Source organism: Saccopteryx leptura, chromosome 6 (genome assembly GCF_036850995.1).
Source record: "Saccopteryx leptura isolate mSacLep1 chromosome 6, mSacLep1_pri_phased_curated, whole genome shotgun sequence".
Lineage (NCBI taxonomy): Eukaryota > Metazoa > Chordata > Mammalia > Chiroptera > Emballonuridae > Saccopteryx > Saccopteryx leptura.
Genome location: NC_089508.1, coordinates 148,688,975 through 148,712,843, shown reverse-complemented (window position 1 = coordinate 148,712,843; position 23,869 = coordinate 148,688,975). Strand labels below are relative to the sequence as shown.

Genomic DNA, 23,869 nt, shown 5'->3' with positions numbered 1-23,869 from the left:
TGTATCTTTCTTCATTTCTTTTTTATTTATTTGTTTGTTTGTTTATTTATTTATTTATTTATTTTTTTATTTTTCTGAAGTTGGAAATGGGGAGGCAGTCAGACAGACTCCCACATGAGCCCGACTAAGATCCACCCAGCATGCCCACCAGGGGGTGATGCTCTGCCCATCTGGGGTGTCGCTCTGTTGTGACCAGAGCCGTTCTAGCACCTGAGGTAGAGGCCACAGAGCCATCCTCAGTGTCCGGGCCAACTTTGCTCCAATGGAGCCTTGGCTGCAAGAGGGGAAGAGAGAGATAGAGAGGAAGGAGAGGGGGAGGGGTGGAGAAGCAGATGGTTGCTTCTCCTGAGTGCCCTGGCAGGGAATTGAACCCAGGACTCCTGCATGTTAGGCTGATGCTCTACCACTGAGCCAACCGGCCAGAGCCACTTTCTTCATTTCTTTTATCAATGTTTTATAATTTTCTAAGTATAAGTCTTTAATCACCTTGGTTAAATTTACTCCTGGGTATTTTGTTGTTGTTGTTGTTGCAATAGTGGAGGGAATTGTTTCCTTAATTTCTCTTTCTGACAGTTCATTGTTGGTGTATAAAAATGCCACTGATTTTTGAGTATTAATTTTATATCCTGCAACCTTGCTGAATTCATTTATCAGATCCAGTAGTTTTTTTTTTCTTTTTTTTTTTTTTTTGTATTTTTCTGAAGCTGGAAATGGGGAGAGACAGTCAGACAGACTCCCGCATGCGCCCTACCGGGATGATTCAGTAGTTTTTTGACTGAGACTTTAGGGTTTCCTATCAACAGTATCATATCATTTGCAAATAATAATAATTTACTTCTTCTTTTCCAATTTGGATGCCTTTCATTTATTATTCTTATCTGATTGCTGTGACTAGGACTTCCAGAACTATGTTGAATAAAAGTGGTGAAAGGGGGGCACCCCAGCCTTGTTTCTAATCTTAAGGGGATTGCTTTTAATTTTTGCCCATTGAGTATGATGTTGGCTGTGGGTGTGTCATAGATAGCCCTTTTTATATTGTGGTATGTACCCTGTATTTCCACTTTGCTGAGAGTTTTGATCATAAATGAGTGCTGGATTTTATCAAATGCTTTTTCTGCATCAATTAAAATTATCATGTTGTTTTTCTTTTTTTTTTTGTTTATGTGATGAATCACATTGATACGTTTGCAAATATTGTACCAGCCTTGTCTCTCCAGAATAAATCCCACTTAATCATGATGTATAATTTTTTTCATATATTGCTGGATCCTGTTTGCTAATATTTTGTTGAGGATTTTAGCATCTAAATTCATCAGGGATATTGGCCTATAATTTTCTTTCTTTGCATTGTCTTTTTGGTCTGGTTTTAAAATCAGAATTGTGCTCACTTCATAAAAGAAGTTTGGAAGTCTTCCTTCCTCTTGAATTTTTTGAAATAGCTTGAGAAGAATAGGAGTTAGTTCTTCTTTGAATATTTAGTAGAATTCACCTGTGTAGCCATCTGGCCCAGGGCTTTTATTTTTTGGCAATTTTTTGATAACTGTTTCAATCGCATTTATTGTAATCAGTGTGTTTATGTTTTCTGATTCTTCCATATTGATTTTTGAAAGATTATATGTTTCAATTAATTTGTCCATTTCACCTAAATTGTCTAATTTTTTGGCATACAGTTCTCATAGTATTTTCTTACAATCCTTTGTATTTCTGTTGTGTCAGTTGTTATTTCTCCACTCTCATTTCTAATTTTATTTATTTGAGTCCTCTCTTTTTTTCTTGGTGAGTCTGGTTAAAGGTTTATCAATCTTTTTTACCTTTTCAAAGAACCAGCTCTTGGTTTCATTGATGTTCTGTATTGTTTTTTTAGCCTCTATGTCATTTATTTACTCTCTGATCTTTGTTATTTTTTTTCTTGTACTTCCTTTGGGTTTTACTTGCTGTTCTTTTTCTAGTTCTTTTAGCTGCAGTGTTAAGTTGTTTATTTGAGCTTTTTCTAGCTTTTTAAGTTATGGCTGCAAAACTATGAACTTCCCTCTCAGTACTGCTTTTGCTGTGTCCCATAAATTTTGTGTTGTTGTTCACTCATTATCATTTGTTTCTAGAAAATTTTTATTTGTTTTTTATGTCATTTTTAACCCATTCATTATTTAATAACATGCTATTTAGTTTCCAAATGTTTGAGTATTTTTTTTGTTTTTCTGTTGTGGTTGATGTTTAGTTTCATACCATTGTGATCAGGGAAGATGCTTGATATAATTTTAGTCTTCTTAAATGTGTTGAGATCCCTTTTGTGCCCTAACATATGGTCTATCCTAGAGAATGTATCATGAGCACTTGAAAAGAATGTATATTCTTCTGCTTTAGGGTGAAAGGTTCTCAAGTTATCTATTAAGTGCAGTTGATCTAGTGTGTCCTTTAAGTCTGCTTTTTTTGTTGTTGTTAATTTTTCTTTATTGAGGATTCATCTAGTGATGTTAGTGGGATATCAAAATCCTCTACTGTTATAGTATTGTTGTTGACCTTGCCGTTTATATCCATTAAAGTTCGCTTTATATATTTAGGTGCTGCTATATTTGGTGCATAGATATTTATAATGGTTATATCTTCCTGTTGGATTGCTCCCTTTATCATTATGTAGTGATCTTCTTTATCTCTTACTATAGCCTTTGTTTTAAAGTCTACTTTGTCAGATATAAGTATTGCTACCCAGCTTTTTTTTTAATTTCCATTTTCATGAAATATTTTTTTCCAACTTTTTACTTTCAGTCTATGTTTATCTTTTGTTTCAGGTATGTCTCCTGTAGACAAGCATATGTTTGGGTCCTGTTTTTTATACACACAGCTACCCTATATTTTTTGATTGGATTATTTAATCCATTTACATTTAAGGTTATTATTGATATGTAGTTGTTTATTGCCATTTTATTCTTTAAAGCAACATTCCTCTTTTACTATATTCTTTTCACCCTTTGTTCTGTTTACAACAAGCTCCGTAACATTTCTTGCAGCATTGATTTGGTTGTAATAAATTCTTTGAGGTTTTTTTTTGCTTTTTCTTTTTTGTCTGGGAAGCTTTCTATTTCTCCTTCAATTTTAAATGATCATCTGCTGGATAAAGAAGTCTTGGTTGTAGGCTCTTGTTCTACATTACTTTGAATATTTCTTTTCATGCCCTCTGGCCTCAAGTGTTACTGTTGAGAAGTCAGATGTCATTCTTATGGGGGTTCCTTTGTAGGTAATAGACTGCTTTTCTCTTATAGCTTTCAGTATTCTTTCTTTATCTCTTAGCTTTGATATTTTAATTATGATGTGTCTTGGTGTAGATTTCTTTGGGTTTCTCTTTAATGAAATTCTCTGTGCTTCTTTAACCTGTGTGACTTTTCCTGCATCAATTTATGAAAGTTTTCAGCTATGATTTTTTCTAACAGGATCTCTATCCCTTGTTCTTTCTCTTCTTTAGGAACTCCTATGATGCGGATCTTATTTCTCTTCATGTTGTCACAGAGCTCTCTTAGAATTTTCTTGGACTTTTTGAGCCTCTTTTGTTTTTGCTGCTCTGTTTCTGTGCCTTTGTTATCTTGTCCTCAAACTCACTGATTCGATCCTCAGCTTCATCTATCCTGCTTTTAATTCCTTCCAGTGTGGTGTTCATTTCTGATATTGTACTTGTTATTTCTGACTGATTTTTTTTATTATTTCAATGTTCTTTTTTATACTTTGCTATCTTTTTATGTAGGTGCTCATTATGTCCATCCATTGTTGCTCTAAGATCTTTGTGCATCCTAACAATCATTATTTTAGACTCTGCATTTGGTCATTTGATTATATCCACCTCATTCATGTCTTTTTCTGGAGATTTCTCTTGATTCATTTGGGTTTCATTGCTCTGCCTTCCCATTTTGTCTGTGGATAAGAAGGGGGTGGCCACAGGAGTCTGATGGGTTTGGCCTTTGTGTTCCCTAGGTGTGGTGTGTCTGCAGGCCCACCCCCCCCACTACTGCCACCTCAGGCATTCTGGTATGGGTGTTGTGGGTTCCAGTTCGCTGAGGCAGTTACTGCAGTTTCCTCCTCTCCTCTGTGGGTCTGACTGTGTTCACATGCCCGGACTACAAGCCTTGGTCTGTCTCAGCCTTTACCCCACCCCTGCAGGCAAGGCTTTTCACCTATGCTCAGTCACAAATCTTCACCGGTTCCCTGGCTTTCGTCCCAACCCTGCTGGCAGGGCTGTGTGCCTGTGCTCAGCTTCAGGCCCTAGCCAGTTCCTAGCTTTTGCCTTGCCCCTGCGGGTGGAACTGCAAGTGGAACTGCTCTTGCTCACTCAGCCCACAGCCATGGGTCAGATTTTTTAGTGCACCCCTTTTGCCTTTACGGCTGCCCTCAGCCTCAGCCTCCACCAGGCAGGACTGAGCTCATGCCAGGCCTTAGTCATGGCTGGCCTGCTTTCAAACCTGCTGACAAGTCCACATTTCCATGTCCTGCCACCACCTGCCCTCCGGCAAGCACTCAGCAGTGTGGTTGGGGGTGATGCAACTCAGACCTTAGCACTCAATACTGTATCCCTGATGCTTCCTCCTTCTAAACGACTGTGCTCTGAGGGCAGCAGGAGAGCTTCTGTTTGACTGGTGACCTCCTTCCCTTTGCTGGTATTGCTGGTTCCAGGAAAATTATTCACTTTAGATTTGGAGAGTGACTCAGCCCAGGGGTTAGGGTAGGTGTCCTTCAAAGCGTTTCTCCCTGTACATCCTAGATTACACTCTCTTCCTGCTACTCCAGTCATCTTGTCTCTCCCTGTCCCCTGGAGTCCCAGGTGCATGGTTGTGAAAGAGGTTTTCTGTGCAGTTCTTTTAAGAATCCTGGGTCTGAGAAATCTGTCTCTTTCTTGTATACAGTATCCTGGCTTGTTTTGCAGCTAAATACTGTTCATATGCCTCTTAAAGGCTCTGGGGGTGCAGGCTGGGGCTTCGTACCTGGGGCCCAGGACCCCCCCCCTCTGTAAACTTACTTCCTGACCCGCAAGTCCCTCCAGGCTGCTGTTTACTCCCCAGAGCCGGGTAGCCCTCTCCGCATTTCTGCTTTTCCTACCAGTCTTGGTGTGGCTTCTTCCGTGATTCTTGGTTAAAGAGTCCTCTTAGTTTAGTCCAAAGTTGGTTTTACCAGTTGATGGTTCTTAAAATTAAGTTGTAATCTACTTTGGTTCTGGGAGGTGGAAGTCGGTACATCTGCCTACTCCATCACCATCTTGCCGCTGTACCCTTTCCCACCCTTTTAATACTAAGATCTTCTGAAAAATAAGCTTTTCCCTACACCCTTAACTGTTGTATGATGGGGGATGGTGCATTCTTATGAGGAATCCCATTTATTTCTCATATAAGTGGCTTTGTTTTAGAGACTTCCTTACCTATATATTGGCTTAAAGGCTTTAATTTTCTATGCTATAAAATAAAGCAGACCAGGGGCTCTCTCGCTCAGTTCCTGCCATTAGCATTGAAGAAAAGAGGCAGCCAAGATGGCAGAATGCTGAAGGAGAAGCCAGTTTGTGTAGAGAGAAGGAGATGGGGAGCAGAGGTTAATAAGATGGGTGGGGCCTTAGATTCTAGGAAAATTCAGATGAGTCAGTGGCTTTGGGAGCCATGAATGGAAAGGGAAGTATTTTCCCACTGTGAATATTTACTTGCTTGCCAGGTGCAAGCTAGGATTAAAGGTAACGGCCCACCAGTTCTTGGTTTCATTGTGTCATTACCGTCTGCCCAAATTCAGTGAGAACCTGCCTGTGACTGGCCATGATGGTGGCCCCTGGCCATACAACTGGAGTAGTTTGTGGCAGGATTTGGATCAGATCAGTATGGAGCCGCCATCACCCTTAAGTGGTGGGGTAGAGGACTGACTGCTGTTATGGTTCCCCATGGCTGTCCTTTTAGGGACTTTACTTTGGCTGACTTTTACAGCCCTGCATGAGGAAACTGAGAGCTCTGTGGAAGAGGCTGCCCAGGACCTGCAAACTGAGCAGTGGAAGGAGCTGGAGCAAGCATGGAAGAAAGAGATGCCGACCATGGAGCTGGTTTCATTGGAGACGGAGGCCGACCAGATTGGATAGTTTTGCCTGGAAATGGAGCAGCAGCTGGAAGGACCACAGTTGAGCGAGTTGCAGATTGCCCTGGAAATTGCCGAGAGCCAGTGGTGGTGGGAGGCCGGGTCTGTGGCCTGGGCCAGGGCTGCAAGGCCCACAGGGTGGCAGGTGGTGGCAGCCAAGGGCTCGACCTCAGTGGGGGATGCTGGCATTTTTAGCTCCCCTTCTGAGGATGAGAAGGCTGAAGATGTCATCCACAGAGAGAAGGTGAGTCCCCAGAAGCAATCAGTTCATACTACACTTCTGGTAGGTTTGCTCAGATTTTGGGACAAAGGGGTAGAAATGCAGACCACCATTGCCACATGCTTCTCCTTGGGACAGCTTTAAAGCTGCCAGGACTTTAGGGATTGGGGGAGGCTTGAAACCCAATGTGCATGGACAGATTACTGGACTATGACCTGAGTGGGCACTGGCTTCCTTGTTGGATGGACTTATGGATTTTGGACAACAAAAAATACCCTGATTGGGGGGCAGAACTGGTGGAGGCCCCCTGCACTGGGAAGCTTTTCATCTGGTTGGAGAGAAACTCTGAGTATATTTTGCACTTTGGGCAAAGTGCTCAGAGAGAGACATGGTGGAGGGTACCTTTGTAATTGTCGAAATTGTGTGATTTGTGCTGTTGTTGTAATTTGAGTAATGTGCCTAATTTCCTTGTGCAGGAATATCTGTGGTTTATATTGTAAAGTGAGCAAAAGGGTTGGAATGTTGGTCAAATAAGTTTCTAAATATGATGTATGTGTTTACTCACTTTTAGTTTGCATTGGGTGTGGGAGACAGGCTGTAAACTGGCAAAGTCCTTATAGCCTAAAGCTTAGTTTTAAAACTAAGCCTTTACCACCCTTTTAATACTAAGATCTTTTCAACATCCTTATAATACTAAAATCTTCTCAAAACTAAGTTTTTCCCACACCATTGACTGTTGCATGATGAGGTTGGGGATGCACTCTTATGAGAAATCCCACTTATGCCTCAGATAAGTGGCTTTGTATCAGAGACTTTCTTACTTGTATATTGGCTTAAAGGCTTTAACTTTCTACACTATAAAATAAAGCAGACCAGAGGCTCTTTCACTCATTTCCTGCCATCAGTATTGCAGAGGAGAAGCAGCCAAGATGGGAGAGTGCTGAAGGAGAAGCCAGTTTGTGCAGAGTTTGTGCAGAGAGAAGGATATGGGGATAGAGCTCTATAAGGCTGGCAGGGCCTTTGATTCTAGTAAAAGTCAGATGAATCAGCGGCTTTGGGAGCTTTGAATGGAAAGAGAAGTGTTTTCCCATTGTGTGTATTTACTTGCTTGCCAGGTGCAAACTAAAATTAAAGGTAATGGCCCACCAGTTCTTGGCTCCATTGTTTCATTACCATCTGTCCGAATCATATGGGAATCTACACAGGCCAGGCAGCTCTGATGGTGGCCGTGGATACTGGCTTTACAGGCATCATCTTCTGCAGGTCCACTATCAGTGCGTTATTCCAACCTGGAATTGTCATTTGCAGTGTTTTCATGGGGAGTAAAAATGAGACTCCAGGCCCTGGCCGGTTGGCTCAGTGGTAGAGCGTTGGCCTGGCGTGCAGAAGTCCCGGGTTTGATTCCCGGCCAGGGCACACAGGAGAAGCGCCCATCTGCTTCTCCACCCCTCCCCCTCTCCTTCCTCTCTGTCTCTCTCTTCCCCTCCCGCAGCGAGGCTCCATTGGAGCAAAGATGGCCCCAGGCGCTGGGGATGGCTCCTTGGCCTCTGCCCCAAGCGCTAGAGTGGCTCTGGTCGTGACAGAGCGATGCCCCGGAGGGGCAGAGCATCGCCTCTTGGTGGGCAGAGCGTCATCCCCTGGTGGGCATGCCGGGTGAATCCCGGTCGGGTGCATCCCGGTCGGGTGCAGAAGTCTGTCTGTCTATCCCCATTTCCAGCTTCAGAAAAATACAAAAAAAAAATGAGACTGCATAAGGTAATGGCTTTATCACTTCCTTTTTCTCTGCACTTTGGCTTTTGGAGTCTAGAATACTTCACAGATGTTAAGTAAGGTTATGTAAGCAGGGACTGACTTCAGTTTCCAGAAGCAGTTCTAATGAAGCTTGTGGTGAATGGCTAGGCTGTCTGAGAGAAAAGTTTAGAGAGGTTGGCAAGGACCACTTTCAGGAAATCTCATTGCAACACCTCAAGCCAACCCCACCTGCATCCCATAGGAAATTAAACCTCTGTCATCAGCACAGACGGTGGAAATGTTCCTTTGGGCCAGGGCAGAAACTGTGGAAGGGAGGGCTGGAGAGAGAAGGCAGAGCCTCTGGTCCTTTGAAATTGCAAACCTTGGGTAAAATCTTAATGAGACTTGCCCATGGCTGCAGAAAACAAACATTCTGTTCTGATTGTATGCAGTCTCTCTTTGCCAAAAAAAGATAGAATAAAAAAAGAGTATTATACAAAAGCTACCCATGGAAAATAGTAAATCATTAAAGAAAATCATTGCCTAATTATGTACTTGCTTTATATATTGCACTAATTCACAAGCCAGGTTTGGCAATACCCCCAGCATATCTACATGTACATGTAAAGTATTATGAAACCATTAAGTGTTTTATTTACTTAATTTCGTAAGTTATTTATACTATAAATTCAGAAGTTATTATATCCTGATTGTAGTGCCGATTATACAAATCTATAAATGAGTTAAAATCTATAAAATGATGTATCAAACAAGTTAATTTTATTGTATCTTAGTTAAAAATAAAATAAAATCAAGGAAATAAATAATGCCTAGCCTTTACACTCTACTGTCTTTCCCACACCTACTGTCTTTCTCACACCTACCTTTCAAGTTCAGGTCAGTCCATACTGAATTACCTTTTGATTTTTCTAGAAGGGTATTACTGAGTGTTTCATTTGTCATTTCATGCTTATCAATAATAAATCTCACTTCCTAGATTATTAATAGTACTTAGAATCACAGTACTTGCCACCCACATCATTTGTCACTGGTACTTATCAGTACCTGCCTTTGCACTGTTGCTGACCCCTCTCACAAGGGTGCATCTTATTGCTCTAGGAAGAATGAAACTAGCATTTATTGTTGTGTACAATGCTATTTCTTCTGTGCATACATACTCTTTCATCTTTCATTAAAAACAAGCCAGCCAGTAAGATACTATTAATACTTTCATATTGTTTTAGACATAGAAACAAAATCTTATAAAAGTATAGGAAGTGTCTAGAGGCAAAGCTGTAGATTAAGAACAGGCTTGGCTCACTCCCAAACCCATGGTATACCAGCCATTTTTATCTGGTGTGCCGCAAGGATTTTTAAAACATATAATACCTGAATACTTAGTCATGAACACTCACCTCTTTCCCTTAGATGGTCAAATTAAAAAATGACAACAGCCAACACAACAATAGCCATCTGGTATGAATGAATCAAAATTATATCTATTTTTTGTCAGATGAGCAAAAATATATTTTGTGATGTGGCACAGAAATTTAGTAATTAGTTTATGTTTTCCATGAGATGAAAAAGGTCCAAAATCACTGCTTTCCAATAGCCAAAGGTTGACACTGTGACTTACACTTTAGGACTCCCATTAGTCCTTAAGGACTTCTTGACATTTACATTTAAAAAAAAATATTTCTGTTTTGTAAGGTACTTGAACAGTCTAGTTGGGATGCATACCTGTCTTTCAGACTCTGTGTTAGACTCTGATGTGGCCAGATGGGAGGTGATTCAGTGCTTATGGAGAGCTGGAAAATGATGTACAGACTGCAGGGGTCAAGGCCAGCCTTGTTTCTTGATGATCATATTGGAAATTGAGAATCACATAGAAGAACAGAAAATAGACACAAGGACCGACCTGAGAACTATGAGAAAGGAGCTCTAATGCCCTATGGCATTCATTGTATGGAGTAAATTTCCTCCTAAGTTTTTGGAATGTTATTAGTTGGTACTAACTTTTGAGAACTGAGAAAATAATCATTCAAATTGTTTTTCTGGGTCTGTGGTTCAAATCAGGATCTCTGGTAAAGAAAGGCTGGAAGTTAGTCATGTGGGGTAGTAGAAGAGAGGTTCATGCACTTATGTACAAGGAAAGGGAGGTTGGGCTAGATAGAAGGATAAAGTTGTGTGAGTTAAAGGAAAAGTCAGTAGTACCCTTAGACCTGGGCATTGGTGATAGCAGATGGACAGTGCTTTCTTCTTGCTCTTCCACCTGGCTCCCCTGTCATTAGTAGATGAGGAAAGCTTGAATTGGATCAGTAATGTATTCCTGTGGTCAGCATCCAAGGTTTAAATTTCTTTTATGTAAGCCTGAGCAAAACACTTAGTTCTGAAAGGTGTCTGCTTTTTTTGCTGAGAGTTTTCTAAAATAAGAATAAAGCAAAAGAAAAAGTTATGCTAGTAATAATAAACCTCACTAAAGTTTAAAGTCAGGGTTTTGTCTGAAATCCTTCCTCTTAATTATTTTGCTGCTGCTACTCAAATAATCCAAAGTCCAAGGTAATAATAGTTTGTGATTTGTTGTTTTATATACATGACAGTGCCACTGTTAGAGGTCGTTTGTCCTCTCCACTCTGTTGCTATTTCTTTCGTGGTGCAGATGGTGGCTTTATTGTCCCTTCTCTTTCCTGGCATCTACCTTTCTGTGCTCAGGTATCAGATGTCCTTTATACAGAACCTTTGCTTTCTTTTTCTGTCTCCATGCCAATGTTGTCTCATCTTAATTTTGTAATCATTGGCACATGTAATTATTTTGCTGCTTACAGTTTTTGGTTCATTAGCAAAGACATTAAACAAATATACCATATGTTACAACTTCTGTAATTTTTCATTTTTATTCCTTTTAACTATTCTTCACTTTTTTCTCTAGTTTCAACATTGTCCTGAAGACTGCTGACCTTCATTCAACTGTGAGCAGGCGGCTGACCTTGGGTGTGAGGCAGAGTTCTACCTGGGTTATTTATGGAACATGGGGAGGAAATCCCTGGCCTCCAAATGGCATTCCTTTAGTATTATCTTTACTTTTAAAAACTACATAGAATATCAACTGGGGAGCTGGATGTATGTAGAAAATACACTCTTTATATATAAAGTACTCTTGGAGTAATGCTGTGGCTAATAACCTTTATGATTCATGAAGTTGGAAAATAGCAGGAGGTTTTAGGAAGACTTGAGGAGAAGCAGTTTTGTTGAGAGAGAGGGGAGTAAAAATTACTTCTGGAACTTGGGCAGAACTGCTGTGACAGAGAGGAAGCACAGGGACTTGCATGCTTGGAGAGAAGAGAGAGAAGAAGGGGCAGAGAAGAAAGAAGGGAAGATACCAGGAAATGGGGAAAACAGAAATAAAAGTGCTACCAAAGATGAAAGTTCTGGTAATGTTTTCCAAGGCTCCGAGTACAGGCATGGCCAGGAATGGAAGAGGAGAAAAGCTGTACTTTCCAGAGCTGTGTTTATCAAAAGGTTCTGCTTCACCCTACAAGATGAAAGTTTCATCAGGGAAAATTCTACTCCCAGTGACAGTGTAGACTGTATAGTTTTATGTACACTAGGAATGCTTTATACATACACAAACTCTCAAATGTGCACATATATATCTACATGCATAGGGTTGACAAAGATGTAAAAATAATTCTGAGTTTAAAATGATAAGGTTAACTCCTCACAGTCAGCCAGCGCTATCCTGGGCAAATCAGTAGATTCCTGGTGTCCTGAAGCTTTTGTTTTCATAGGTCAGAGATAAGGACATGGAGAGTTTTGTGGATTTATCAGATACTCTAGGAGAAAATCAAGATTCCTCAAAAGTGACCCATAGTAAAAGAAAAAAACCAAAAAGGAAAATAAATGTTTTTACAAAAAGAGATGGCAAGCAATCTCACATGTCTTTTTTTAAAAAGATTTTTTTTATAGTTTATTAGGGTGACATTGATTAAGAAAATTATATAGGTTTCAGGTGCAAAATTCTATACTTCATCATCTGTATATTGCAGGGGTTGGGAATGTTTTCGACCGAGAGAGCCATGAACACCCCATATTTTAAAATGTAATTCTGTGAGAGCCGTACAATATGTTTAACACTAAATACAAGTAAATGTGTGCATTTTATGTAAGACCGACACTTTTAAAGTACAGCAAGTCTCCGAGTCCTTCTTATTAACGTTGTTATGCTGTTGCTAACCAATGATGAATAAAGTAATTCTTACCATTAATGCGACTTCTGGTACTGCATAGTTTTGCTGATGGCTTTGTAGTCTGTTTGATACATGGTGAGGTTAAGCTTCATGCAAGCATTGAGACTTCCATCCATTAAACATGATTGTAGGTTGGTCTTAAACATTCTTTAGATGTGAGAAAGACTGCTCACATGCATATGTAGAGCCAAACATCATCAATACAGCAATACTCACATGCTGCAGTGTGTGGTATGTGATGGGAAGAGTGTTCCAAGTTTTGACAATCAGCTGGTCTGTGGGTTGAAGTTTTTTTTATTTCTTCCCACTTGTGTTTGCTTGCCAACTCTGCTTGCTGTCATGCAAATCTTTCCAAATCTTCATTCAGTGACTTAAACTTATTCACCCATATGTCTGAGGCCTTCAGATCAGCAGCTTGTAGCTCAAAATCTCTGACAGAGACACCAGGGATGTAATAATTCAGGTTGGCACTGTCCACTGCACACTCATGTGGATGGGTAATGAACTTAAAAAGATGAGTGTGCTCATGAAATTCTCCAAAGTGCACTTTGAATGACTGCAGGAGATTAGATCTGAAGCCCACTAACTGCTGGAGATCAAGATGTTGAGCATGGTTACTTGCTGTGCATGCATCTTTAAACTCTCCCAGTTTTCAAAGTATAGTAAACGACCTGTTTCAATGTTGGTGATGAAGAGTTCCAGCTTGTTTTCAAATGCAAACACTGCTTGTTGAAGGGATAAGACTATTTCCAATGCCTTGCATTTTCACATTGAGCTGGTTCAAATGTCCAGTCATGTCCATGAGATAGTAGAACTTCAGGAGCCACTCAGTGTTAGTTGATTCAGGATACTCAACGTTTTTCATTTCAAGAAAAGTCCAGATTTTGCTCAGACAAGCCACGAAACAGCTGAGCATCTTTCCTCCTGACAACCAATGCACATTGCTGTGCAGAAGCAGACCAAGATAATTATTTCCAACTTCATCCAGCAGTGTTTTAAACTGGTGATCATTTAAAGCTCGGGCAACAATAAAGTTGACGATTCAAATGACCAGCAACATCACCTCACCAAGCTGCTCACCACACATTTGAGCACAAAACGCCCCTGATGTAGGATGCAGTGAAAACTTAGGATGGGTCTCTTTTCATGTTCACAAAGAAGCATTACAAATCCTGTTTTTCCCCACCATGCATGGAGCACCATCAGTACACACCAAAATAAGTTATATAATCAGTACATTTTTTTTCTTTAGCAAACTCAGTGAAAGACTTGAATAAATCCTGCCCTCTTGTTGTCTCTTTCATAGGCAAAGCAGCAAGACTTTCCTAATGTAGTGTGTCACCGACAGCACACCTTGCAATCACACTGAACTGGGATAAATGGCTTACGTCTGTTGACTCATCTAAAGCAAGAGAAAAGAATGGTGCTGCATTTCTGTCCTTCACTTGTGTTGCCTCAATTTGATTTGCCATCATGATGGTACAATCGTGAACAGTTCTTGCCAACAGAGGCATGTCTTTTATTTGTTTGATTATCTTGTCTTTATCCAAAAAGTCATCAAAAAGTTCATTGGCAACAACAAGCATGAATGTTTTGGCATACTTCCCATCTGTGAATGGCTTTCTGTTTCTCACAATTGCTAAAGCACCAGCAAAGCTAGCCGAATTCTAGTCACCTTGTTGGGTCCAAAAACGGAGTTGCTGCTGACTAGCTTGCACTCTGAACAGTAGCTCTTGACATACTTGTTCCTGCTGTCCCCTGCTGGAAATTTCGATGCAAATGTAGTATAGCAAAGTGCCGCTTTATATTTGACCGTTTTATTGATGCAATTTTATCATTGCATATTAGACACACTGCAGAACCTGCTCTCTCCACAAAGGTGAATTCCTCTGTCCAGTCCTGCTGAAAAGTACGATACTCCTCATCTATTTTTCTTTTAGCCATCTTCTTCATCCAAAGAGTTTCTGCAATTAGCTAGCTGACTACTTGATTAAAAGGAGGGCAGTTTACTTCCTGGCCTCACAGCGACCTGTGTACATTATGCATTTGCCAATAAAAATTTAGTGTTGTCCCGGAGGACAGCTGTGATTAGCTCCAGCCACCTGCAACCATGAACATGAGCGATAGAAAATGAATGATTTGTAATACATGAGAATGTTTTATATTTTTAACATTATTATTTTTTTATTAAAGATTTGTCTGTGAGCCAGATGCAGCCATCAAAAGAGCCACATCTGGCTCACAAGCCATAGGTTCTCGACCCCTGGTATATTGTGTTATGTGTTCACTGCCCCAAGTCAAGCCTCCTTTTGTCATCATCTATTTCTCCTTTACTATCTTATATCTCCCCTCATATCTTCTCCCCCAACTATTTCCCTCTTATAATCACACTACTGTTATCTGTGCCTATGAGTTGTTGTTTTTATTAATCCCTTCTCCTTTTTCACCAGGTTCCCCTAATCCCCCTTTCCTCTGATAGTTTTCAGTCTGTTCTCTGTATCCATGAGTCTGTTTCTATTTTGTTTGATTGTTTACTTAGTTCATTAGATTTCACACATAAGTGAAATCATATGGTACTTGTTTTTCTCTGACTGACTTATTTCACTTAGCAAAACACTCTCCAGGTCTATCCATGTTGTCACAAAGGCTAAAATTTTCTTCTTGTTATGGACAGGGAGTATTCCATTGTGTAAATGTACCACAGCTTTCTTATCCAGTCATCTACTGATAACACTTGGGCTGCTTCCAAAGCTTAGCTATTGTAAATAATGCTGCAGTGAACATAACGTACATAAATTGCTTTGAATTAGTGTTTCAGGGTTCTTTGACTATATTCAAAGAATTAGATCATTGGATCATTAGACAGTTCCTTTTATTTTTTTGAGGAAACTCCATACTGTTTTCCACAGTGGCTGCATCAATCTGTATTTCCACCAGCAGTGCAGGAGGGTTCCCTTTTCCTGAAATCTTTGCCAACACTTGCTGTTCATTGGTTTATTGATAATAACCATTCTGACTGCTGTGAGGTGATAGTTCATTGTGGTTTTAATTTTCATTTTTTTCATGATTAATGCCATTGAGCATCTTTTCATGTTTATTTATTTATTTAATAATTTTTTAGTAAATTAACTTTAAGAGGGTGACATTGATCAATAAGAGTATATAGGTTTTAGGTAAACATTTTTATATCATTTAAACTGTTGATTATGTAGTTAGTATACCCATCACCCTATTCGTATGTTTATTGATCATCTATCTGTATATCCTCTTTAGAGAAGTGTCTATTCGGGACCTTTGCCCATTTTTTAATTGCATTGTTTGTGTTTATTTATTTTTTATTATTGATGTTGAGTTTTATAATTTTTTAATAAATTTTAAATATTAACCACTTATCAGATATATCATTGACAAATATGTTTTTCCATTCAGTGGATTGTCTTTTCATTTTGATAATGGTTTCCTTTGATGTACAAAAATTTTTAGTTAGATATAGTCTCATTCATTTATTTATTTTTTGTTTGTTTTTTATCTCCAGGGAGATACATCTGAAAAAATATTACAAGAATTTTACTTTTCTGAGATTTTAACACCTATGTTTTCTTCTAAGAGAGTTATGATTTTTGAATCTAATATTTAACTTTTTAATACATTTCAAGTTTAATCTTTTTTTTAGAATTTAACTGCTTTATTTTTTTATTTTTCTATTAAATTTTTAATTTCTTATATTAACATGAATTCAACTGTCCCACTCAATAGAACACCCTCACCCCCCAACAATGGGCCCCCCTTATACCCTCTTTTTCTTTCTTCCCTTCACCCCTTGACAATTTGCCCCCCCTTATATCTCCTTATTCTCCCTCCCCTTAACTTACTATCCCCCTCCCTCTGAGATTTGCTGACTTGTTATCTGTATATATGTGTTATATTGGGCTAATATATAATTGGGCTAATCCCTTCACCTCCTCTGATCCTGTCCCCCCATCCATCTTCCCTCTGACACCTTTCCTCTGTTCCCTGTGACTAGCCTCTGCCTCTATTTTGTTCCTCAGTGCACTTTGTTCATTAGATCCTACATATAAATGAGATCATATGATATTTGTCTTTCTCTGCCTAGCTATTTCACTTAGCATAATAATCTCCAGGTCCATCCATGCTGTCACAAAAGGTAAAATTTTCTTCCTTTTGGTGGCCATGTAATATTCCATTGTGTACATATACCACAGCTTTATTATCCATTCATCCACTTATGGACACTTGGGTTGTTTTCAGATCTTGGCTATTGTAAACAATGCTACAGTAAACATCAGGGTACATTTCTTCTTTTGAATCAGTGATTTGGTGTATCTTAGGATATATTCACAAAAGTGAGATAGTTAGGTCAAAAGGCAGTTCCAGTTTTAATTTTTTGAGGACACCCCGTATATTTCTCCACAGTGGCTGCTCCAGTCTGTGTTCCCACCAACAGTGCAGAAGGGTTCCCTTTTCTCCACACCTTAAACAGCACTTATTATGTGTTGTTTTGTTAATGAGTGCCATTCTGATTGGTGTGAGGTGGTATCTCATTGTGGTTTTAATTAGTGTTTCTCTAGTGATTAGTGACAGTGAACATTTTTTTCATCTACCTATTGGTCATCTGTATGTCCTCATTGGAGAGGTGTCTATTCAGTTTTTTTGTTTTTTTTTTTAATTGAATTGTTTACCTTCCTGGTATTGAGTTTTAGAAGTTCTTTATAAATTTTGGTTATTAACCCCTTATCAGACGTATTGGCGAATATGTTCTCCCATTGTGTGAGTTGTCTTTTTATTTTGTTAAAGGTGTATTTTGCTGTACAAAAGCTTTTTAGTTTAATATAGTCCCATTTGTTTATTTTGTCCTTTAGTTCATTGGCCCATGGAGATATATCAGCAAAATTATTGTTATAAAAGATATCAGAGAGTTTACTGCCTGTGTTTTCTTCCAAGATGTTTATGGTTTTGTAATTTCATTTAAGTCTTTTATTCATTTTTAGTTGATTTTTGTGAGTGGTGTAAGTTGGTGGTCTAGTTTTACTTTTTTGCATGTACCTGTCCAATTTTCCCAACACTATTTATTTTATTTTATTTTTTTGTGACAGAGACAGAGAAATACAGAGAGAGGGACAGTTAGAAATAAACAGACAGGAAGGGAGAAAAATGAGAAGCATCAATTCTTTGTTGCAGCACCTTAGTTGTTCATTGATGCTTTCTCACATATGCCTTGACCTGGGGGGCTACAACAGACCGAGTGACCCTTTACTCAAGCCAGTGTCCTTGGACTCAAGCTAGTGGGCCATGCTCAAACTAGATGAGTCTGCGCTCAAACTGGTGATCTCATGGTTTCAAGCCAGTGTCCTTCAGGTCCCAGTTCAATGCTCTATCCACTGCATGACTGCCTGGTCAGTCCCAACACTATTTATCAAAGAGACTGTCTTTATTCCATTGTATACTCTTACTTCCTTTGTCAAATATCAATTGACCATTAAGGTATGTGTTGATTTCTGGGTTGTCTGTTCTGTTCCATTGATCTTTATGCCTGCTCTTATGACAGTCCAAGCTGTTTTGAGTACAATAGTCAAATAGTATAACTTGATATCAGGAAGTGTGATACCTCCCACTTTATTCTTCATTTTTAAGATTTATGAGACTATTCTGGTGCTCTTTTGGTTCCATATAAATTTTTGGAATATTTGTTCTATATCTTTGAAATATGTCATTGGTATTTTCATAAGAATTGCATTGAATTTACAGATTGCTTTGGGTAGTATAGACATTTAATGATGATTATTCTTTCTATCTATTAACACAGTATATGCTTCTACTTGTTTGTATTGCATATTTCCTGATTTATTTTCAATGTTTTATAATTTTCTGAGTACAAATCTTTTACTTCCTTGGTTAGATTTATTCCAAGGTATTTTATTTATTTTTTGTTATTGCAATAGTGAAGGGGATTGTTTTCTTAATTTCTGTTTCTGACAGTTTGTTGTGGTGTATAAAAATGCCACTGGGTTCTGAATATTAATTTTATATTCTGCTACCTGGATGAATTAATTTATCAGGTTTAGTAAGTTTTTTGCTGAGAATTTAGGATTTTCTATGTACAGTATCATGTCATTAGCAAATGGTGATAGTTTTACTTTTTCTTTTGCCATTTGGATGCCTTTTATTTCTTCTTTCTGTTGATTGCTTGGCTAGGACTTCCAGAAATGTGTTAAATAAGAGTGGTGAAGGGGGCACCCCTGCCTTGTTCTTGATCTTAAGGAGATTGCTTTTCATTTTTGCCTATTGAATACAAAGTTGGCTGTTGTTTTGTCATAGATGGCCTTTATTGTATTGAGGTATGTTCCCTGTATTCCCACTTTGCTGAGAGTTTTGATTGTAAATGGTAGCTAGATTTAATCAAATATTTTTTCTGCATCGATTGATATAATCATGTTATTTTTATCCTTTCTTTTGTTTATGTGATGAATCACATTTATTGATTTCTAAATATTGTACCAGCCTAGCCACCCTGAAATAAATCCTAATTGATCACAATGTATGATCATTTTTATATCTTGCTGGATTTAGTTTGCTAATATTTTGTTGAGAATTTTTGCCTCTCTGTTCTTTAGGGATATTGGTCTATAGTTTTTTTTCTTGGTAGTGTCTTTACTTGGTTTTGGAATGAGGATAATACTTGCCTCATAAAATGAGATTAGAAGCCTTTTTTCCTCTTGAATTTTCTGGAATAGCTTGAGAATGATAGGTGTTAATTCTTTTTTGAATATTTGATAAATTAAAATTTCACCTGTGAAGCCATCCAGTTCAAGAATTTTATTTGCTGGGAGTTTTTTGAAAATTGTTTCAGTATCATTTCTGATATCACTCTGTTTAGGTTTTCTGATTCTTCCAGATTGAGCTTTGGATGATTGTATGTTTCTAGGAATTTTGCAATTTCACTTAGGTTGTCCAATTTTTTGGCATATAGATTTTCATAGTATTTTCTTACAATCCTTTGTTTTTCTGTGGTGTCAGTTGTTGCTTCTCCACTCTCATATTTAATTTTATTTATTTGAGTCCTCTTTCTTTTTTTCTTGATGAGTCTGGTTAAAAGTTCATCAATCTTGTTTACAATCTTCTTATTCAAAGAAACAACTCTTGGTTTTGTTGATCTTTTTGTATTTTTTTTTTTTTTTGCCACTATGTCACTTATTTCTGCTCTGATCTTTATTATTTCCTTCCTTCTACTACCTCTGGGCTTTATTTGTGGTTCTTTTTCTAGTTCTTTTAGGTGCAGGGTTAGGTTGTTTATTTGAGCTTTCTCTTACTTCTTAAAGTATGCCTGTACTGCTATGACCTTCCCTCTCAGCATTGCTTTTGTTGTGTCCCATAAATTTTGAGTTGTTGTATGTTCATTTTTATTTGTTTCAAAAAATTTTTTTTATTTCTTCCTTGATCTTATTAACCCCAGGAGTCAGGTAGGTGTGGCCTCTGAGACCCATAGGTGTAGTCTGCCCACAGTCTGGACAGTTTTGACTGAGTCTCCTGTGGGGCAGAAGCACCAATCATAGATGTGGGAGCATGTAGGTGAAAGCTCTGGCCTCAATGCTGAAAAGCTGAGTTGCTGACACACCCCCTGCTTCCTGGTTGACTTTTCAGAACAGCTCAACCTCCATGGAGTGGAAAAAGAGGGATTCTTGAGGGTGATCCTTCCCCCAGGATGATGTGGCTCCACCCAAGAAAGATGGAGACTGCAGTATTGGAGAATGCCTCAGCACATAGGTTCTGGTGGCTGTCTCCCACAGTGTCTTTCCCTGGGCTGCCAACATCACTCTCTCTTCATGTAACTCTAGTCCTCTCAGCTCTCCCTCCACCAGAGGCCCAGGTAAGTGGCTGTGAATAAGATTTTCTGTGCTATCCCTTTAAGATGAAGCCTGCATCTCCCAGAGGTTCACCTCTTTCTTGCAGACAGAAACTTAGAATCTTTTCACCACCAAATACTGAGGGTGCCTCTTCTAGGCTCTGGGACTCTAGGATGGGGCACCAGCCTGGGCAAGAACCATCCCTTCTCAGGGCAACCCACCCTGCAGTGAGAATCCCTCTGGACCCTCTGCCCTGCTCTCTCCTAAGAGTGGGACAACCCTTTCTGCATCTTTGCATTTCTTACTAGTCTCAGTGTGGCTTCTTCTGTTATCCTTGATTATAGAATTCTCTTTGTTTAGTCCAAAGTTGGTTTTATAAGATGATTGTTCTTAAATTAACCTGTAATCCAATTTGTTCCTGGGAGGTGGCATTTGAAATGTCTGCCTACACCATCGCCATCTTGGAGTCTTCCTTGAGTTTGATCTTTTAAATAATATAAGAAAGTGGTCATTTTTTTTTACGTGTATCTGTCCAGTTTTTACAACATTATTTATTATTATTGAATTTTTTGTGTCTAATTGTATGTTTTTGCCTCCTTTGTCAAATATTAATTGACCATAAAGGGATTGGTTTATTTCTGGGCTCTCTATTCTGTTCCATTGATCTATATGTCTGTTTTAATGCCAGTACCATGCTGTTTTAATTACTGTGGCCTTGTAGATTAGTTTCCTGTCAGATAGCATGATTCCTCCAACTTTGTTCTTCTTTTACAAAATTATGGTGATTATTCAGAGTCTTTTGTTGTTTCATGTAAATTTATTGACTATTTGTTCTGGTTCTATGAAATACAACAGTGATATCTTGATAAGAGTTGCATTAAATCTATATATTGCTTTGAGCAGTATGGACACTTTAATTATGTTCATTCTTTCCTATCCATGAACACAGTATCTGCTTCCACTTGCTTGCATATTCTTCAAATTCTTTCTTCAGTGTCTTATAATTTTCTGAGTATAGGTCATTTACATCCTTGGTTAAATTTATTCCTAGGATTTTTTTTTTCTATTTTTTTGTATTTTTCTGAAATTAGAAGTGGGAAGACAGTCAGACAGATTCCCACATGAACCTGACTGGGATCCACCCAGCATGCCTACCAGGGGGCAGTGCTCTGCCTATCTGGGGTGTTGCTCTGTTGCAGCCATAGCCATTCTAGTGCCTGAAGCAGAGGTCATGGAACCGTCCTCAGTGCCCAGGCCAACTTTGCCCCAATGGAACCTTGGCTACGAGAGGGGAAAATATACGAAAAAGAGGGGGAAGGGTGGAGAAACAGATAGGTACTTCTCCTGTGTGACCTAACCCGGAATCGAACCTGGGACTTTCACATGTCAGGCTGACACTCTACCACTGAGCCAACTGGCCAGGGCCTAGGATTTTTTTTAATGAAATTATAAATGGGATTGTTTTCTTAGTTTCCCTTTCTGATAGTTCATTGTTGGCATATAAAAATGCAACTGATTTCTGGCTATTTAATTTGTATCCTGCTACTTTGCTGAAGTCATTTATAAGTTCTAGTAGTTTTTTGGTGGAATCTTTAGGATTCTCTATATACAGTATCATGTCATCTACAAATAATGACAGCTCTACATTTTATTTTCAAATTTGGATGCCTTTTATGTCTTCTTCTTGACTGATTGCTGTGGCTAGAACTTCCAGTACTATATTGAATAAGGGTGGGCACCCTGTCTTGTTCCTCATCTTAACAGAATTGCTTTTAGTTTCTACCTATTGAGTATAATGTTGGCTGTTAGTTTGTCATATATAGCCTTCATTATGTTGACATATAGGTCTTTCTATTCCCACTTTACTGAGAGTTTTTTTAATCATAAATGGATGCTGGGTTTTATCAAATAGTTTTTCTGCATCTATTGGCATGATCATGTGATTTTTTTATGATTCTTTTTGTTTATGTGGTATAGCTCATTTACTGATTTGTGGATATTGTACCAACTTTGCATTTCAAGACTAAATCCCACTTGATCAAGGCATATGATCTGTATAATGTATTGCTGGATCCACTTTGATAATATTTTGAATATTTTAGCATATGTGTTCATCAATAATATTGACTTATAATTTTGTTTCTTTGTAGTGACTCTATCTGGTTTTGGAATTTAGGTAATGCTGGCCTCATAAAATGAGCTTGGGAGTCTTGAAATTTTTGGAATAGCTCAAGAATGATAGATGTTAGTTCTTCTTTGCATGTTTGGTAGAACTCATTTGTAAATCCATCTGGTTCAGGACTTTTGATTTTTGGGAGTTTTTATTATTATTATTATTATTATTACTGCTTCAATTTTACTAGTTGTAATCTCTCTACTCAGATTCTCTGATTATTTCTAATTCAATTTTATAAGATTTTATATTTATAGAAATGTATCCATTTCATCTAGATTGTCTCATTAGTTGGCATATAGTTGTTTGTAATATTTTCTTACAATCCTTTGTATCTTCCTGGTGTTACTTATTACTTTTCCTCTTTCTTTTTAAATTTTATTTATTTGGGTCCTCCATCTTTTTTTCTTGATAAATCTGGTTAAAGGTTTGTTGATCTTGTTTATCTTTTCAAAGAAACAGCTCTTAGTTTCATTAGTCTTTTGTATTTTATTAGAGTCTATTTCATTTATTTTTGCTCTAATCTTTACTATTTTCTTCCTTTTACTCACTTTGGACTCTGTTGCTCTTTTCTTAGTTCCTGTAAGCATAAACTTAGATTATTTATTGGAGATCTCTCTTTGTTTTTTGAGATAGGCCTGTAATGCTATGAATTTCTCTCTCACTGTTTCCCATGGATTTTGGGTTGTTGTGTTCTCATATTCATTTGTTTCAAGGCATCTTTTGATTTCTTCCTTGATCTCATTGTTAATCCATTTATTGTTTAAAAGCATGTTATTTAGCCTGCATGTCTTTGTGTGTGTTTTTTATTTTTATCTTGTGATTGATTTCTAGTTTCATATCATTATGGTCAAAGAAGATGCTTGATATGATTTCAATCTTCTTAAATTTACTGAGACTTGTTTTGTGTCCTAATACATGGTCTATTCTAGAAAATGTTCCATGTGAAATTGTAAAGAATGTATATTCTTTTGCTTCATGGTAAAATGTTCTGAAAATATTAATTCTATCCATCTGATCTAATGTCTCATTTGGGCTGCAATTTTTTTGTTGATTTTCTGTCTAGAAGATCTTAATATTGATGTTAATGGGGTATTAAGATCCCCTATTATGACTGCATTACTGTCAAACATCCCTTTATGTCCATCAAGAGTTGCTTTGCATATTTAGGTGTATAAATATTTACAAGGGTTGTATCCTGTTATTGTATTACTCCTTTTATTATTATGTAGTATCCTTCTTTGTCTCTTACTATAGTCTTTGTTTTAGTCTATTTTGTCTGATATAAGCATTGCTACCCTAACAGTTTTTAAGTTTCCATTTGCATGAAATGTCTTTTTCTATCCCTTTACTTTTAGTCTGTGTGAAGCTTTCATTGTGAGGTGGGTTTCTTATAGGCAGCATATATATGGTTCTTGTTTTCTTATCCATTCAGCTACCTCATGTCTTCTGATTAGAGAAATTAAACCATTTACATTTAAAGTGATTATTTATTGGTACATATTTATTGCCATTTTTCTCTTTAATTGTCTTCCTCTATTTTTTTTTT

General features: G+C 38.1%; 1 non-coding gene across 1 annotated transcript; it reads right to left on the bottom strand.

Annotated features, from left to right (window-relative positions):
• Window positions 1-350: 350 nt before the first annotated feature.
• TRNAV-AAC (transfer RNA valine (anticodon AAC)) lies at window positions 351-426 on the bottom strand. The gene has a single exon. It is a non-coding gene; the product is annotated as a tRNA-Val (tRNA).
• Between the last annotated feature and the right edge of the window lie 23,443 nt (window positions 427-23,869).